General features: G+C 42.8%; 1 protein-coding gene and 1 pseudogene across 2 annotated transcripts in view; one reads left to right on the top strand and one right to left on the bottom strand.

The window, feature by feature from the left end:
• The window catches only part of TMEM132D (transmembrane protein 132D), a 771,513-nt gene that overhangs the window by 52,687 nt on the left and 698,514 nt on the right, over positions 1–20,312 (top strand). The window lies entirely within an intron of this gene.
• On the bottom strand, positions 5,635–6,937 carry LOC146396526 (ADP-ribosylation factor 1 pseudogene; annotated as a pseudogene).

A 20,312-nucleotide genomic window follows, 5' to 3' on the forward strand; every position in this document is an offset into this window, starting at 1 on the left:
TGATTCAGCTCTGCTTATTGATTAACTATCCAACCTGAACGTTTTCTGACTCAGTTCTTTTATCTGCATAATGGGTGTTCTGATATTACAGTCATAGTCACGTTGCACGATTCAAATGAGATAGCACGTGGGAAATACCAAGCATGGTGCCTGGCAAGAAGGTGACCTCAGTAAAGGTCATTTCCCTCCCCCTCTTTTGTTCCCAGCTTCCCTATCAGTAACATTCTCAAAGTGACAACTAGACCAAATAGTTTTTCTAAATGTTGAAGTGATATCATTCTTTGGGGGGTGCGGTCAGTGGTGCTGTAATGTAGTAATTTTATTGTATATGTATTCGTCATGGGTGACTGTATCCACATAACTGTAGTAAATTCTAATCTGATTGGGAATTCCCATTGTGGCTCAGCAATAATGAACCTGCCCAGTATCCATGAGGACCTGGGTTCGATCCCTGGCCTTGCTCAGTGGGTTAAGGATCTGGCGTTGCCGAGAATGCAGTGTAGGTTCCAGATGTGGCTTGGATCCTGCATTGCTATGGCTGTGGTGTAGGCCAGCAGCTGCAGCTCTGATTAGACCCCTAGCCTGGGAACTTCCATATGCCACAGGTGCAGCCCTAAAAAGAAAAAAAAGTAAATTCTAATTTATTATTATAGTGACAAAGTGGTCTGCTTTTTTTTTTTTTTTTTGTCTTTGTTGTTGTTGTTGTTGTTATTGTTGCTATTTCTTGGGCCGCTCCTGTGGCATATGGAGGTTCCCAGGCTAGGGGTCTAATTGGAGCTGTAGCCACCGGCCTATGCCAGAGCCACAGCAACGCGGGATCCGAGCCGCGTCTGCAACCTACACCACAGCTCACGGCAACGCCGGATCCTTAACCCACTGAGCAAGGGCAGGGATTGAACCCGCAACCTCATGGTTCCTAGTCGGATTCGTTAACCACTGCGCCACGACGGGAACTCCTGGTCTGCTTTTTGTAAAGTCAGAACAAACTCCATCCCCAGATTTTTGGTCTAGGTTTTGGTTTTAGATTGATGACTCAAACTAAGGGAGGATTTCTTCCCCCTTAACCCGCCTCCTCCCCCCCGCCAGAAGTATGGTTTTATGGTTATATTTGCTTGCTGTTTAGTTCTACACTTTAGAAGAGCTTGTTTGGATGTTTAAAAATAATGTTTTTTTGTAACCTATATGTTTAAACAGATAAGTAATAACATGAAATAACTTTGGATTTAGAAAATGAGAATGGATTGAACATAGCATCCTCCACCATCCTGGAGACTTTATGTCCTTTGGGAAAGATGGAAGCTGGAAAACCAGAGATGCTTACAGTCTGATTTGTTGCATTAGAAACTCCTGTTCATGACTGTGTCGGTAGAATGTGTTTTTCTCTGGAGCATTTGCCTTTAAATTACTGGGTCTACACTCCAGTGTAGGGAGTGAATGATTTGCAATCCAAGAATGATGATTTGTATAGCAGAAGTTGGCACAACATTGTCAATCAACTATACTTTAATTAAAAAAAAGTTTGAAAACAAGACCAGGAGAAGAGAATGATACTTTGCAATTAGACGAGAGGCATGGATGAGAAGAAAGTTGGATGGGGTGTAACGAGAAAGAGAGTGTTAACAGGGTCAGACGGATAGAATTGAGCAAAGCCAAAAGAAAAAAAAAAAAGATGTGTGAGAATATGAGAATTAAATTCTCTTCCACTGTAGACTCCTTGCTTCAGGGATGTGCTGACCTGCACGGGTTAAGGGACCTTAAAACTGGTTGATTTCATCTCAGAATACTCAAGGAGTCTGTTGAGTCTTTGAGAGTGATGATTCAAATGATCCCTCAAAATTATTTTTAATCTTCGTGATTCAGAATTTCAGTTTCTCAAGGGAGAGATTGAAGTAACTAATCAAAGAGACAAGCCCAAGGAAAAAAAATAAAGTGCTCAAATCTTCCTAAAAATAAAATTTTTCATTTGCAGATGCCTGTTCCATGCTGTTACCCAATGCCATAGTCCTTGCTAAGAGTCATGTAGAGTATTTTACTTTCTTAAGATATTTTTCTCATTGGAACCAAGGGTATTTTTTGATTTTCAAATCTTGCTGCTAGGACCAACTTATCAAAACAAGCCATTTTTATCTCAAGACCAAGCTCAAGTATTTATGTACCAGGTGACAGTTCTTTTTATGTATCAAGGAACAAAAATTGTCACTTCCGTGTCCAGATTCCTCCGTTTCCTTTAAGGGCATATCCTTAAGGGGCCATTTGTACCTGAAGTCTTTACAAAAATGCTGTGATAATTTTCAGAGGAAGCTTTAGGAAATGATTTTGGAGTATTTCAGATATCAAATACAAAAAAATGGCCTCAGTTCAGTGGGGAAATCCTACTGGAATGAACTGTGATGCTCAGAGTCCATCCAGAGGGCACCAACTTTCACTTATTTACAAGTTAATTGAGTAGATTAACAATCTGCTAGTGATGCAAAGTCATTGTCAAGCCACACATGACATGTAATGCTTCCGCTTTGGAGCCAGCATACCCCCGGGTCAGATAATAGTCTTTTTTCCTTCTTTAAAAGCATGATCATTTGGATGAGTGAAGGTGACTGACTTGCTTTGGAGGAAATGTCATGTTCGGATCATTATTTGCCGGTGAATAAAATCCTGATCTTTTTACTAATGATAGTAAACACAGGGATGGGTGATTTTCTGTGAAATTCTTCTTAGGCTTGAAGTATGTCCTGAAGATAATTATTTGTCTTCATTAAAACTGAGTTACATGTTAAATCCATTGGGGTGAGAATTCCTTAAGTTTGTTCACCATCTTCAGATACTTCTAGGTACTAAGGCACCGATGATCCAGCACTGATGATCTAATACAGAAAGTTCCACTTAATGCAGTCAGGATGGGCTGTGCTATGCTACAGTAATGAATAGCCCCCTGCATGTCTGGGGTTTAAAACAATGATTACGTCTCTTCACCCTGCACATCCATTGAGTTTCCTCTGTGAGGTCCACCTGGCACCATTCTCACTCTGGATCCAGGCTGAGGGAAGGAGTGTTCATTCACCCCCTGAACATCACTGCTCATGGGGTGGAAAGAAAGAGAGGGTAGCAAAGTGTCCTTGTCTCCTCAGGCTGCAGGGACATGTTTACTTTCTCACCTTTCATTGGCCACAACCAACCGTGTGGACATATGTGCATGTAGTGTCTGGGTAGGATAGTAGGTTCCTAGCGTGTGCCCAGAAGGACAAGGGGAACCAGACACTGTGAAGAGCCTTAAAGACTGTCACGCAACACTTATGGAAGTGACCTTGCAGAAGGGAGAAGTCCAAAGGTGGGATGATGTTGTGATGAATGCCATGAAGAAGAAAGCTAAAGATGGTGAGAGGATGGAAAATGACAGAGGATCTTGTTCAGCAGCGGAGGGTTGAGAAGTGCATCTCTGAGGATAATCAGATGAGAGGCCCGGATTAAGTGAGGAGACCAGCCCATGAGGATCTGTCTGTGTTACCCTGATACAACAAAAGTTGGCTATTGCATTTAAGGCTTAATGAATGATTGGATGGTTGTAATGGGCACAACGTCTTGTGTGTGTGTGTGTGTGTGTGTGTGTGTATGTGTGTGTGTGTGTATGTGTGTGTGTGTGTGTGTGTGTGTGTGTGTGTGTTTTAGGGCCACACCCACAGCATAGGGAAGTTCCCAGGCTAGGGGGTTAAATCAGAGCTATAGCTGCTGGCTACACTACAGACACAGCAATGCGGGATCTGAGCTGTGTCTGCGACCTATACCATAGCTCACAGCAATGCTGGATCCTTAACCCACTAAGTGAGGCCAGGGATCGAACCTTATGGATACTAGTTGGGTTTGTTTCTGCTGAGCCACAATGGGAACTCCTGTTTTTAATATATTTTTTTCCATTATGGTTTACCATAAGACATAGAATATAGTATTCTGTGCTGTACAGTAGGTCTTTGTTGTTTATCCAGCCTACATATACTAGTTTGCATCTGTTAATCCCAAACTCCCAATCCATTCTTTCCCCACCCCCTCCACCTTAACAACCACAAATCTATTCTCCTTGTCCTTGAGTCTATTTCTCATTGGTGTCATATTTTAGATTTTTCACGTATAAGTGACATCAGATGGTATTTGTCTTTGTCTGGCTTACTTTACTCAGTATGATCATCTCTACTTCCATCCATGTTGCTGCACATGGCATTATGATGGTCTTTTTCATGGCTGAGTAATATTCCATATATATATATATATATATATATATATATATATATATATATGGAATATATATGTATATCTCTTCTTAATTCCTCTGTTGATGGACATTTAGGTTGCTTCCACATCTAATGCCCTGAACATTAATGTGCATGTACAAACATAGGGTTTCTTATTGTAATGGGCACAACTTCTATTTCTAGCTGTGTGTTAGGCTGTCTCAAATTGGTCTGGATCTGTTACTGAGGACAAGCAGTGACATGGAATAATATTTTACACACCCACACATACACACCCACTTTCCTTATTCATTATTTTTTCAATATCTAGAAGTACAATATATTCAGACTACCTGAGGGAAATAAACTCAAAACTGAATATATATATTTGATATGATTTGATTACTAATCGTGTATTGAAAGCAGTAAGAGGTTCCACAACACCAAATAAACCAGTTCTGAGGTTTTCCCCAAGATAAAATTTAACAGCTCCAGCTTCTTCAGTGTTTATCAAAATACAAAAGAAAAAAGTAGAGGATATCATTTTCGATGGCAAATCCGACCCCTGTGGGCTGAGGAAGTGAAAGCCCATGTAGACAGGGGCTCCAAGGGGCTGGGGCTCTAGGATGACCACCCATGCTTCCGCTGGTGAGACCCCAGAGAGCCCGGAGCAGGCCAGCAAGGGGACTGCAAGGCTTCCGCTCCAGCCAGAGCGTTCCAACCAAAGTGCCCATGTTGACTCAAGAAAAGGCTGGGATTCCTCCAAGGGGTTCCTCCATGGCTCCTGGGCGGCCAAGTGAGCACAAATACAAGCAAAAATGTAGTGGGGTGTGGGGGGAGCAGAGATAGAGCGAATCAGCGGGTTCCTGTGGTGACCATGCAGCATGGATCATGGCTAGTTCTGCTCCATTTCATGTTCCCAACGGGCATCAGACCACCAGTGGACTGGACTCAGGCCATTACTGCAGAACCTACACTAGGCGCATTTCTCCCTGCTGTGTGTTCAAGTGTTCTCCTTATCTTGTATTTGCAACTATTTTTTAAAAATGCACTGAGTTTGGGTTAAAAACAAAAATGGATATTAACACAGATCTAAAGCCCAGAGAAGGAGGATTGGGTCTGTCTGACACAGTGGCTCCTAGATGACCCGTGTGCCTAAAATTCCTTCTCAGTGCTAAACAGTGGCTTGGTTTTCTTTTTACAATAAAAAAGCTGAGTAACATTGCATAGGAGTACCAGAAACGGCCTCATTGGAAGCAAAAACTATTTACATTAAATAATCCAATTGCAGGCTGTGTTTGCACATTTACAGCATGTTGAAGCACACTGTGACTGTCCACGGAGACAGCGTCTGGCACTCACACCACAGGGGCACGTTTGCCACCTGAGCGTAAAGCGAGGGTGGAAGGAGGGAGTGAGAGGGGAGGAGAGAGGAGTACAGCTCACTTCTGGTTCCGGAGCTGATGGCACAGCCAGTCCAGTCCCTCATAGAGCCCATCACCACTGGTGGCACAGGTGGACTGAAGGTACCAGTTCCTGTGGCGCAGAGAGTGTAGGCCCAGCTTGTCAGTGATCTCAGCTGCATTCATGGCATCGGGGTGCTTCTGTTTGTTAGCAAACATGAGCAGAACAGCGTCTCTGAGCTCGTCGTCTGCCAGCATCCTCATGAGCTCCTCTCGGGCCTCCTTCACACGCTCTCTGTCATTACCATTAACTGCAAAGATGAGACATTGCATGTGCTGGAAGGAGTGGCGTCACAGTGGCCGGATCTTGTCCTGGCCGCCCTCGACCCACACGGTGAAGCTGATACTCTCATGCTCCACAGTCTCCACGTTGAAGCCTGGAGCAGGAATGGTGGTCACGTTTTCCCCCAGCTTCAGTTTGTACAGGATGGTGGTCTTTCCTGCAGCATCTAGACCCACCATGAGAATACGCATTTCCGTCTTCCCAAAAAGGCTCTTGAAGAGGTTTGCAAAGATGATCCCCCATGCTGTAGACCGCTGGGAGCATCACTGGCCAGAGAAACCCTTGACGGCCATGGTACTGCTGCTGCTGCTCAGAGGCAGGCGTTGGTTTTGCTCCCACAGGTGAATATATATATATTTTAAACACACATCCATGGCAAGTCTGTTTTATGGCTAATATTCCAGGGATTATTAATGATCAAAACAGTGCTTTCCTATAAGAATGTCTAGATGCAAAACAAATGGGGCTACCAGGCAGGCAAAACTGAAAGAAAGAAGATGGTCATCTGATGCAGAGAAGGAAGTCACAATCATTTTCATTATCCTGTGTGGATCTTGCAGTTGATGGGTTCATCTGGGTCATTCTTCCTTGGGGTCTCCATGATCACTGTAGGCAGATGCTGGTGCCAAGGCTGGAGTTAGCAAAGTCTTCTCCACGCTGTCTGGCTCCCAGGCTGGGTGACGCCACATAGCCTCTCCACATGGCTAGCTTGGGCAATCCGACTGAGGGGGCAATCCAACTTTTTTTTTTAAATGAGGCATCTCTTCTTCCAGAGCAAGTATTCCAAGAGACAGGAAGGAGAAGCTACCAGGCTCTTAAAGCTTGAGCTTGGATCTTGGCAGACCATCACATCATCCATAGTCTGTAGGTCAAAGCAGGTCACAGACCTCCCCAGCTTCAAGGGCAGACCTCACCTCTTCATGGGAGGAGTGTGAAGATATCTGTAACCTGTCATGGAAGAGACGTGCCATCATGCACCAAGCATTCCTGATGCTCTAAACCACTTTCTGACTCAGGGCAGGTGCAGATTTTGAGCCACAGCTAAGAGCGAACAAAGTAGATCAGAGCTATTGGTAGCTCATCAGACAGATCTGGAAAGATAAAAAATTGGAGCTCAAGATTAGGAGACATCGGGGACTGAGATTAAGAACCCAGAGAGAAGGAAAAAGCATAGAAGTCAGCCCAACATTCTGCATCATGGTTTTTGCTGTTTCTCGAAGTATTTGCCAATGAATAGCAGCAGCTGAAAGGCTAAGGAATTGGAGAGAAGGTGGCAGCTAAGTGGCTGATGAGCTGATAGGCTAGGGCTCTTGGCAATTTCATTATACATCTACTCAGGAGAGACAGAAATGCAGTTCAGGACCTAGCAAGGAACCTGGGCCCATAAACATGCAGGCTTTTAGTTGGAATCCCTAAGGGATCAGAGGCCAAGAATAAGGGTAAACCAGTAATAGATAAATCCTCACAAAAACTCAAAACCGGCTTTGAGATTGTTCAATGCAAGCTAGATTGAGATCATGTCCCCTTACTCTGCTTGTCTACATGAAGCAAAATAAATCCTCCTTAGGGGAAATTCACATAATTCAGAGCCTTTATAGCTTTTCATATGCATTGTCTGGCATTCAATCAAAAATTGCTAAGCACACCAGAAGCCAGGACCACTGGCAGAGGGGACAGAAACAGACCCAGGGTGATCCAGAGACTGGGATTTTCATAATGGATTTAGAAATACTGAGGGAGTTCCCTGGTGGCCTAGTGGATAAGGATCTGGTGTTGTCCCTGCCATGGCTCAGGTTTGATCCCTGGCCCAAAACTTGTGCATGCCATGGGCATGGCCAAAAAAAAAGTCTGGGGGAGTTCCCGTCGTGGCGCAGTGGTTAACAAATCCGACTAGGAACCATGAGGTTGCGGGTTCGATCCCTGCCCTTGCTCAGTGGGTTAACGATCCGGCGTTGCCGTGAGCTGTGGTGTAGGTTGCAGAGGCGGCTCGGATCCCGCGTTGCTGTGGCTCTGGCGTAGGCCAGTGGCTACAGCTCCGATCCGACCCCTAGCCTGGGAACCTCCATATGCCGCGGCAGCGGCCCAAGAAATAGCAACAATAACAACAACAACAACAAAAAAGACAAAAAAAAAAAAAAAAAAAAAAGTCTGACAAGTATATGCAAGAAAATAGATGTCATGGAGTTCCCATCATGGCTCAGTGGTTAACGAATCTGACTAGGAGCTATGAGGTTGCGGGTTCGATCCCTGGCCTTGCTCAGTGGGTTAAAGATCTGGCGTTGCCGTGAGCTGTGGTGTAGGTTGCAGACACGGCTCGGATCTGGCATTGCTGTGGCTCTAGTGTAGGCTGGCAGCTAGAGCTCCTATTCGACCCTAGCCTGGGAACCTCCATATGCTGTGAGAGCAGCCCAAGAAATGGCAAAAAGACAAAAAGACAAAAAAAAAAAAAAAAAAAAAAAAAAAAAAAGAAATAGATGTCATGTGGATGGCGAGACTTAGCAGGGAATTAAAATATGTATAAAATAATTGAGTGACAGTTCAAGAGACAAGTAATAGAGTAACTAAAATGAGAACATAATAAGTTGATGGACCTAGAGATGATCATCCCAAGTGAAGTCAGACAGAGAAAGACAAATGCCATATGATATCACTTATATGTGGAATCTGAAATATACAAATAAACAGAAACAGACTCACAGACATAGAAAACAAACTTAACGGTTACCTAAGAGGAAAGGGAGGGAGGGGGGATAAATTAGGAGTTTGGGGTTAACAGCTACACAATACTATATATAAATAAATAAACAATAAGGTCCTACTGTAGAGCACAGAGAACTATATTCAATATCCTGTGATAAACGATAATGGAAAAGTATGAAAAGTATGTGTGTGTGTGTGTGTGTGTATAAAACTGAATCCCTTTGCCGGACATGTGAAACGAACACAGCATTGTAAATTAACTATACTTCAATTAAAAAAGAAAATAATAAATTGGTTTAAGAGAAAATGTGGAGATGTGAATTGGAACATGTATAGGTCAGCAGAAAATATTCTGAAGAGCAAAGAGGAGAGAGAGCGAAGACGAGAGAGTTAGTATTATAAATTGGTGAAAAACATGAGTCTGCAGATACAGGTTCAGGAAGCGCTATAACCACCCCCCCAGCATAAATAGAAAGAAACTCACATCCAAATATATCATCATAAAACTGCTAAAAAGAGAAAAATGACATTTAACTTGAAAGCAGCAACAGTAAGACTTATAGTTGACTATTAACAGAAGTAAAACTCGGAAGACAGTGGAACCACATATTTTAAAGGCAGGAGGAAAAATAACTGTTAGGACCTAGAATTCTACATATAAAAAAATACGACTGTAAAAACTGAAGATGAAATACTGATGTTTTCTGAGAAACAGAAACGGAATTTGTCACTGCAGACCTTCAGTGAAAGGGAGACGGAAAGGTATTTTTCACATACATAGAAGGACCATGACCCCAGAGTGAAGCAGACAAAAGCAGGAAGCAGTAAAGGGTGATGGTTAAATATGTGAATCCTCAACTGACCACACAAAGGAATAATGAAAAACCTTTTAGGGTCGTTTTGTTTGAATTTTGCTAAAGCCTGTTTATGACCTGGTGATTTGTGCTCTTGACATTTTTAAATGGCCACACCTGGGGCATAGGGACATTCCCAGGCCAGGGATTAAATCCAAGCTGCAGCTGTGACCTACACCATAGCTATGGCAGTGCTGGAGCCTTTACCCCACTGCGCTGGGCTGGGATCGAATCCCTGCCCCACCACCTCCACAGCCATCTGAGCTGCTGAGGTCAGATTCTTAACCTACTGTGCCGCAGTGGGAACTCCAAGAGTCATTTTAATTTGGGATCAATGTAATATGAACTTGTAACTTTGGAGGCGTGTCTTTCCCATGGGCAGCAGATGGGCCCCTGTGGAATGACATTTGAATACAATATATGCAGGATTTAAATCTATTAAGATAGAGGGCCAGTGGTGGTGGTGATTAGTGCAGTCCTTCTAGTCTTTAAAGTTTTGCTTTCCCCAAACCAATATAAAATGATTTCTGATTAAGATGGGACGTGCTGATCTCTATGCTGCTAGAACAGTGACACTGGGAAAAACTTTCATGTTTTCTCTTGTTTTTAGAAGCTGCTTTCAGATTTGCCTATTTTTCAGCCATTTATTTTGTATCTAAACATTCTTATAGGAAAGCACTGTTTTGATTATTAGCCATCCCTGGAATATTAGCCACAAAACAGATTTGCGATGGATGCGTGTTTAAAATATATATATTCAGTTTCACATTTATTTCCCTCAGGTCGTTTGAATATATTGCCCTTCTAGATATTGAAAAATAATGAATAAGGAAAGTGGCTGATCTCAGCCACTCTCTAGCTACCAACAGGTAATCTTATTTTTGAGAAAACAGGGAAAGGTAGTGCTTTCATGATTTTTTCAGTTTCTTACATGGGAGGATTTGTTTGTTTGTTTGTTTGTTTTAAACGGCCGCACTGCGGCATATAGAAGTTACCAGGCTAGGGGTAGAACCAGAGTTGCAGCTGCTGGCCTACACCACAGTCATGGCAATACCAGATCTGAGCCGCATCTGAGATCTGCTCCACAGCTTGTGGCAACACCAGATCTTGACCAGGTGAGCGAGGCCAGGGGTTGAACCCACATTCTCATGGACACTGGTGGGTCCTCAACCCATTGAGCCACATTGGGAACTCCATTTTTTTTTTTTCTTCTTTTTTCAGCCCCACAGCATGTGGAAGTTCCTGGGCTAGAGATTGAATCAGAGCTACAGCTGTGGCCTTAACTACAGCCATGGCAACACCAGATCCATTGCCACAAACGCCAGATCCTTAACCCAGTGAGCAAGGTCAGGGATGGAACCTGTATCCTCACAGAGACATTGTTGGGTCCTTAACCTGCCAAGCCACAGAGGGAACTCCCCAACTTTTAAAAAAGTCTGTTTGAGGCTCACATGCCCTCCTCAGAGGGTCCAGGACAGGAAGGCTTTCTTTCAAAACTGGAGAAGATCCCACTATCTTTGGATGAGCATCAGGTTAAAAGGTTGGATCTTTTCATAGTGATAAAATTATATCCCTAAACATTGGAATCACGCCTGTCTCAGCAAGATACCTGCCTTATGAGAGGTGTCGGGGTTACCAGGAGTCTGAAAAGAAGGGCAGAAAAGAGTGTCCCCATCTCACAGTCATGTAGGAGACTAACTTGCAGGCATATCTGCATCCTTTAAATTATTCTGCCTTCTGTCGTAAATCAACTATAATAAAAAATTTATTTTAAATTATTCTGCCTTTTCCCCCTCCTCTGCTCCTTACTTTCCTTCTCAATTTTTACAAGCACATAAAAATGGAATTGGTTTAAGTTGCTCTATTTCATTGAAAATAAGCTATCATCTTCCAGGATGTATCCCATTCTCAGATAGGTTGCCACGTGCATCTTAATAATGACAAGATGAAAAAGGATGCCCATTGCATGGAAAAGATACATTCTGATCAATTCCAGGGATGCATTACTTAGATGGTCATGAAAGTATCTTTCACTCTCTTTTCTTTATCAGTAGTAATTTTTTGTGTGTAATTGGGGTGGTGTCTTCTTATAACAACAGCGATCTATTTGCATTATAAAAATTGTAAAATACACAGAAACTGTCACATGGGCCCATCCTGTACGTGGTCTCTGTTCCTGCTCAGACAAGGGGCAGCACTTCTTCCTTTTCTTTTCTTTTTTTTTTTTTTTTTTTTCCCTAGGGCCGCTCCCGTGGCATATGGAGGTTCCCAGGCTAGGGGTCGAATCTGAGCTGTAGCCACCGTCCTACGCCAGAGCCACAGCAATGCCAGATCCAAGCCACGTCTGCAACCCACACCACGGCTCATGGCAATACCGGATCCTTAACCCACTGAGCAAGGCCAGGGATTGAACCTGAAACCTCATGGTTCCTAGTCGGATTCGTTAACCGCTGAGCCATGACGGGAACTCCCCAAGGGACAGCACTTCTTTATGTTGTTCAGGAAGTGTCCATACCTGCACAAACACAGCCTAGATTTGACTAAATATTTTGCGCAAGTGGAAAACGGAGAGTTTTTTATTTTTTGAATGGCTGAACCCATGGCACATGGAAGTTCTGGGCTAGGGATTGAGCCCAATCTGTAGCTGCAGTCATGACAGATCCTTTAACCCACCGTGGTGGGCTGGGGATGGAACCTGTGCCTCAGCAGTGACTGGAGCTGCCGCAGTTGGATTCTTAACCCTCTGAACTACAGTGGGAACTCCCGGAGAGGTTTAAAAGTACAAAAGCTGAGGCAAAAACTTATCAAATCCTGAGCTTCGCCTTTTCTTTTCCAAGCATCTCGCCCACAGACCCCAGACATTCTTCTCTGATTTTTGTTTGTTTCTTCAGGTAATTTGGATCCTTTTCCTTTTTGATTATATAAGTACTTTGTCAATATCATTCATTTTAGCTTTTGATGATTTTTGGTGCTTTTTTTTTTTCCCCTGTTGTTCTTCGTTCCCTGTATTTGATTTGTATCCTGTGTTTCCAATGAAATCATAATGACTTACAGGCTAGACTCGTGTCATGGTTTTTAACTATTCCATTATGGTAGGAATGTGATAGATGTTTGAAAATCTCGGTGTTTGTAGAATTCAATATTTCCAATAGACATCTTCTTGAAAATCTTTATTATTGAGTTGTTCCCTCTTTTAATTTAAAACATGTTCTCATTTTTGTTTTTAAATTCTAATGAAAGTCTTATGGGAACTGATTTGAGACATTGTTTAGGTCCGTCTTTGGAGATTCTTTAATGTATCTAAAGGAAAATGGGTCCTTGCCCTCAAAGACATGGAAGAAATGCGATTAGAGTTAAGGAGTCTTTTGAAGACAGTACTTTTCAGAGATTACCCACGTTCATGGGCATTGCCAAGGATTTCCAAACTTGAGTTAGGTGTGTCTCACTTTTATAATATTTGCCGTATCTAGAACCAAGAGTACACTTGTTTGCTTAATGTTCTTTTTTGGTAAAGAGATACTTGAGTTTTGTTTTTTATCGAAGTATGGTTGATTTACAATGTTGTGTTAATTTCTGCTGTACAGGAACATGACTCAGTTATACATGTACATTCTCGTTCATATTCTTTCCCGTTATGGTTGATCACAGGATATTGAATATGGTTGCCTGTGCTGCACAGTAGGACCTTACTGTTTCTCCACTCTGCATAGAATAGTTTGCCTCTGCTTATCTCAACTCCCAGTCCATCCCTTCTCTATCCTTCACCCCATGGCAACCACAAGTCTGCTCTGTAAAGAGATTATTTTAAAGTACACATTTATATTGTAAATTTTATTTTATGGTACACATTTATATTATAATCAGGAAACCTGAATTACTTCTGAACAATAGAAATAAAAATGAAACACAGTGAAAGAAAACAGTGTGAAGATTCTCTGACTAGATACTGTTACCTGTTCGGTCTTTTTTTTTTTTTTTTTTGGTCTTTTTGCTATTTCTTGGGCCGCTCCCGCGGCATATGGAGGTTCCCAGGCTAGAGGTTGAATCGGAGCTGTAGCCACTGGCCTACACCAGAGCCACAGCAACGCAGGATCCAAGCCGCGTCTGCAACCTACACCACAGCTCACGGCAACGCTGGATCGTTAACCCACTGAGCAAGGGCAGGGACCGAACCCGCAACCTCATGGTTCCTAGTCGGATTCGTTAACCACTGCGCCACGACGGGAACTCCACCTGTTCGGTCTTTATTCAAAGGGCAGGTGAGCAACCAGCTGCCAGAGATACAGTAGCTCTGGAAATGGGTTGCTCTCTGGATGTAAATCTGTAGGGTGGAAAAGACAAGGAAAAGAGAATAACTTCTTCCTGGTGGCACCTATCCTATTTGATGCCAGTTTGTGACCTACCTGTGAAACCTCTGAGTGGACCCTCAGGGGTGTCCATCAGACTCCGTGGGAAAACTGGATGCTGTGATTTTTGAGTCAAACATACTCAAGCTAAAGAAGTTAAAATGCACCAGGGAGGAGTTTCTGTCGTGGCTCAGTGGGTTAAGAAACCAATATAGTGTCCATGAGGATGTGGATTTAATCCCTGGCCCCACCCACGGGGCTAAGGATCCAATGTTGGAGTACCCGTCATGGCGCAGTGGTTAATGAATCCGACTAGGAGCCATGAGGTTGCAGGTTCGGTCCCTGGCCTTGCTCAATGGGTTAAGGATCTGGCGTTGCCGTGAGCTGTGGTGTAGGTTGCAGACGTGGCTCGGATCCCATGTTGCTGTGGCTGTGGGGTAGGCCGGCAGCAACAATTCTGATTAGACCCCTAGCCTGGCAACCTCCATATGCCATGAGTGTGGCCCTAAAATGACAAAAAAAAAAAAAGAAAAGAAAGAAAAAAGAAAAGGAAAAGAAACTAGAGATCTATTGATTCAAAGGAATATTCCTGAGATTATTACTCTGGTATTTGGGGGGACTTCTCATTTAAATACAGTGAATGTTGTAGTGTTGATGGATTCATCTATTCGACTCTCATTGCTCTCATTGTTTCCACTTTCTTCTTTCTCTCTTTGCCTCTCCCTATGAAAGAACTTTATCTATTAAAAGGAGGGAAAATAGGGCAAAAGTTTAAGAAAGAGTTTAAATGCAAATTCCAAATAGCATTCACATTTCAGTGCACCTCATGATTACCACAGAGGAGGGCAGGAAACACAAAAGGTAAAATTAACACGCTCTTGGCTGAAGTTCATGGCTTTGAAGAAAAAGTTCCCTCAGAGGAGCAGGGGGGCTTAGGGTTGATTAAACTGGGACTTCAGCATCTCTCAGCTCTGATGAGGGAGATAGAAAGTCATTCAGTCGAATTAGACAATCTTATGGGGGCTTTGAAATACCCACCTATGGTGAGGTTTTTTTTCTTCTTTTAATCTCAGAAGTGGACTTTCAAAATATTTTTTTCTTCCAGTTGAGATTTGGTACTCTCCAAGGAGGAAGCACATGATTCCTAGCTCCTTGAAAACTTGGGAACTGCATTATTGAGAGTTTTAAAACTTTTATGTATTCATATAAACATATATATATATGCATATATACACATACACAAAAATGTGTGTGCGTATAAGTACATACATATGTACTATGCAATCATGTATGTTATATATGTACATATATATTCCCATATTTGTACCTCTGCATTATGATAAAGTTGAATAAACTTAAGCTATATTATTTCTAAAGACTCAGTTTTAAGATCATACAGCACACTTAGGTAATCTTTTTTTTTTTTTTTTTTTCTTTTTTGGCCGCACACATGGCATATGGACATTCCCAGGCCAGGGATCCAGTTTGAGCCACACCTGCAACAAGGCCAGGGTCTTCACCCACTGTGCTGCAGCGGGAACTCCACAGTCAACTAATGTTCTTACATTTAGTGATTATCTTAACAGGAATGCTTTCAAGTGTTTAAGCATTTAGCGCATGTCAACCCTTGTCCTTTTTTTTTTTTTTTTTTTTGGCTAGGGGTTGAATCAGAGCTGCTGCCGTGGCCCTATGTCACAGCTGTAGCAACTCGGGATCTGAGCTGTGTCTTCGACCTACACCACAGCTGACAGCAAAGCTGGGTCCTTAACCCACTGAGCAAGGCCAGGGATCAAACCTGTGTCCTCATGGATACTAGTTGAGTTTGTTACCGTTGAGTTACAATGGGAACTCCAGTTCTTTTTTTTTTTTTAAGCCCAATAACCCTTTTTAAAAATTGAAGTAGAGGAGTTCCCGTCGTGGCGCAGTGGTTAGCGAATCCGACTAGGAACCATGAGGTTGCGGGTTAAGTCCCTGGCCTTGCTCAGTGGGTTAAGGATCTGGCGTTGCTGTAAGCTGTGGTGTAGGTTGCAGACGCAGCTCGGATCCCACGTTGCTGTGGTTCTGGCGTAGGCCGGTGGCTACAGCTCCGATTCAGCCCCTAGCCTGGGAACCTCCATATGCCGTGGGTGCGGCCCTAGAAAAAGGCAAAAAAACAATAAATAAATAAATAAATAATTGGAGTCGATTTACAATGTTGTGTTAGTTTCAGGTGTACAGCAAAATGATTTAGTTATACATACATATATATGTTCTTTTTCAGATTCTGTTCCATTATTGGTTATTACAAGTTGTTGAATATAGTTCCCTGTGCTGGATAGAGGTCCTTCCAGTGTTGTCTTACTTCACTGTCACCACAGTCCTCTAGGGGAGCTAGTCTTTGTTGTCCATGCTGACAGACAGGGGACAGAGGGAGCTTGTCCAGTCCCTGGGCCGTGAGGGGCAAACTGGACCCAGGCCTGCAGTTGGGAGAGGGTTTGCATCATGAGCCTCCTGCTGGGGCCATTTGTACAACACACTGAACCGGACTTTTTATTTTCAGTTGTGCACTTTGGAAAGTCTGGGTTATCCCTCTGTTTTTACTTTTGTCCAAGGATAATTTGCTTCCTGTGTTGAACTTGGAAGGTTTGGGGTTTTTATTTGCACTCATTATGTACTGAGAATGTACAGTGACACACCACTGGGCACTATTCAAATGAAGGAACCCATCTTCAGGCTCCAAGAACCTGACCTACCTGTGTCACTTATCCAGGCCTGTGACGCGGGTGCTGTCTTGGACCCTGATGGGTGAGGGGACTGAAGCCAGGGGCTGGGGGTCACTGCCCAAGGCTGTTTCGATGGTCAGGTCACTTCCTCTCCCAACCCTACCCCTTTTCAGGACATGAGTTACATTCAAAAGGAGAAGGTGGGCCTTTCTGAGCCAAGGACTCAAAAGAAGGTGATGCCCGGGGTGGTGGGTGGACATGTATGTGGAAGGAAAAGAGTGGAGCTTCTCCTTATGTGTAATTTATACACTACCTTAAACAAAGTTGAGAAAAAGTTTTTAAAATTGACTTTATTGAAGTATTGTTGAGTTACAGTATTGTGTTAATTTCTACAAAGTGCTTCAGTTGTACACTTTTCTTTTTCATATTCTTAATTCATATTCTTTTTCATATTCATATTTCATGATGGTTTAATCACAGGATAGAAAAAGTTTTGAGAGTACATATTATTTTTATTTATTTATTTTTGACTGTGCCCGTGGCCTGCCGAAGTTCCTGGACCAGGGATTAAACCCAGGCCACAATGCCAGATTCCTTAGCTGCTAGGCCACCAGGGAACTCTGAGATTACATTTTATAATGAACATAATATCTTATTATGGTACTTTGTGTACCTCATTCACACAAGGAAAAATATATATAAGTATACATTATATGCATATATAGTACAGAATATACAGTATACAAATATATAGTGTATAGATATATAAATATTACTTACATGTGAATTATGTACACACACCTACCGCTGTACTAATATACTCCTGCATTGATATATGTGTTATACGTAATATATATATATATATATCCACTTATATATTTACTGAGGTGTGAGGATAAGTTCATAATACATATCTATATAGATAGATAGATATGTATACACAGTGGGTACTGAAAATATGGCTTATTGCCCAGGGTGCATTTTTTTTTTTTTTAGTGTTTCATCTTTTCAGGGCCGTACTTGTGGCCTACGGAGGTTCCCAGGCTAGGGGTCGAATCGGAGCTGTAGCCCCTGACCTGCACCACAGCTCACGGCAGCGCCACGGCAATGCCATGACGGGAACTCTGCCCAGGGTGCATTTGATTGTGCAGTGAAAAATGCAGAAGCTGGTGGGTTGAACCCTTGCTGGCCTGGTGTGTGAGTCCAGAACTCAGGGAACTTTAACTTTGTGTGGCAGTTGGTCTTGGTTTATCCTCCCATTTTTCATCCCTGAATTCAGATGCACCCTGGGCAGGAAACACTGGTTTGAGTACCTGCTCTGTATATATGTAGGAGATCCTGGAGGCATGGCTCATTTTCTCTCCCTTCACACCTTCCAAGTGACCTCCTGCAGCTGGGCAGAATGTTTTCTCCTGTTTCTGCAGTTGTGCTGTGATAACTCCCCTTATATCCATATTTTTTTAACATTTGTGCAATCTTTTTAAAAGGCATTTTCCTGGAGTTCATATAGTGTCTCAGCAGTAACAAACCTTACGAGTATCCATGAGGATGTGTGTTCCATCCCTGGCCTTGCTCAGTGGGTTAAGGATCTGGCGTTGCCCTGAACTGTGGTGTAGGTCACAGACATGGCTTGGATCCTGTGTTGCTGTGGCTGTGGTGTAGGCGGGCATGTAGCTCTGATTTGACCCCTAGCCTGGGAACCTCCATGTGCCGCACCTGCGGTCCAAAAAAAAGCATTTTCCTAAAGTGGGATTTTTGGGCCAAGAGTATTTGTAAAAGGCTTTAATTTTGTTTTATTTTTTTGAATATTGAGTTGCAATTTTATTTATTTTTTACATTCTTTTTTATATTATTTTCAATTATGGTTTATCTCAGCAGATTGGATAGAGTTCCCTGTGCTGTACAGCAGGACCTCATTGCTTATCCATTCTAAATGGAATAGTTTGCATCTGCCCACCCTCCGACCCCATCCATCCCACTCCCTCCCCCTCCCCCTTGGCAACAAGAAGTCTGTTCGCCATGTCTGTGAGTCTGTTTCTGTTCTGCAGATAGGTTCGTTTGTGCCAGATTTTAGATTCCACATATAAGTGGAATCATATGGTATTTATCTTTCCCTTTCTGACTTACTTCACTTAGCAAAAACCTTTGCTTTTTAAACTTGGAAGATCCTGTTCTCCATTGGCCTCCAGAAAGTTGCAGTGACTTCCTGTGACCTTGGCTGCAGTGGGTCTGGCAACTGCAGAGGAAAAAGAACTTCTCTTTCTTCTTTTCATTTTCATCTCTTTGATCGCTCTTAGGTGAAATCACTTTCTTACTGGTTTTTCCCCCTTTGCTTCTTTCCTTTTGAGAATCAACTTTACATGTTCATTTCCTATGTAGACTTTTTAGTGTTGGGGTGTTCGTGTTTTTAAAAAAATTTTTAATGTAATTTTTACTTTATATTGGAGTTGAGTTGATGTGCAGTGTTATGTTGGTTTCAGGTGTACAGTAAAGTGAATCAGTTATATATAACTGAATGTTACATATATAATGTTTTGATTCTTTTCCATATGTCCATTCTTTTTCAGATTCTTTTCCCATATAGGTTGATATAGAATACTGAGTAGAGCTAGCTGTTTTACACTGGGGACAACTTTTATCAAATATATTACAGATTTTTTTTTTTCTTTACACAGCTTGGCAAGAACTGTGGAGCCATTCCTATGTTAAACCAGTCTTTTTTTATTCCCCTCCCTTGGAATTCAGTGTGGAGGAGACTGATTGAACATTTGAGTGACAGATGAGGGATCAGACGCAGGAGAGATGGCAGAGCTTGGATTTGTAGTTCCTGCAGGTGGGGTTCTGGGGTATGGCCTCTGGTTCTGCATAGGCAGAGTTGGTTGAATTCACTCACATTCGAGCTGGACAAAATACACTCTTTCGCTTGAAAGTTTAGGAAGAGGATTAAAAAGGGCTTTCCTGGAGTTCCTGTCATGGCTCAGTGGTTAACGAATCCAACTAGGAACCATGAGATTGCGGGTTTGATCCCTGGCCTTGCTCAGTGGGTTAAGGATCTGGCGTTGCCGTGAGCTGTGGCATAGGTTGCAGATGCGGCTTGGATGCCACGTTGCTGTGGCTCTGGTGTAGGCCGGCGGCTACAACTCCGATTCGACCCCTAGCCTGGGAACCTCCATATGCCGCAAGAGCGGCCCTAGAAAATGGCAAAAAACAAAAACCAAAACAAAACAAAAGGGCTTTCCTGGAGTTCCTGTTGTGGCTAGGGGTAATGAATCCACTAGTATCCATGAGGAAGTGAGTTCCATCCCTGGCCTGGATCAGAGGGTCAGGGATCTGGCATTGCCGTGAGCTGTGGTGTTAGGTCACAGATGTGGCTCAGATCCTAAGTTGCTGTGTTCATGGCGTAGGCTAGCAGCAAGTTGGGGTCTGGGAAGTTCAATATGTCACAGCTGTGGCCCTGAAAAAAAAAAAAAAAAAAAAAAAAGAAAGGGCTTTCCTATTGTAGAGGATACCACAGAGCAGCCTTATTTACTGTTTTTCTCTGGGCTGATGAGTGATTTAGGGAAGACAATATTGACATCTCTGAGTTAACAGCAGCTCACCCCTGGCTTTTCATCCTGATTTATGGCCATGGTTTTAGACTAGAAATCCAGTGTAGCAATTTCTGTAATGGAGAAAGCCACCGCCCCCAAAAGGCACACTGAATGATCAAATGTTATTAGTTCATAAGAATGTCAGAGGTGAGTA

The sequence above is a fragment of the Sus scrofa genome, chromosome 14 (assembly GCF_054392235.1).
Source record: "Sus scrofa isolate SSC_HxYL_T2T_F1_AM1 chromosome 14, Sscrofa_HxYL_maternal_Yorkshire_Landrace_v2.0, whole genome shotgun sequence".
Lineage (NCBI taxonomy): Eukaryota > Metazoa > Chordata > Mammalia > Artiodactyla > Suidae > Sus > Sus scrofa.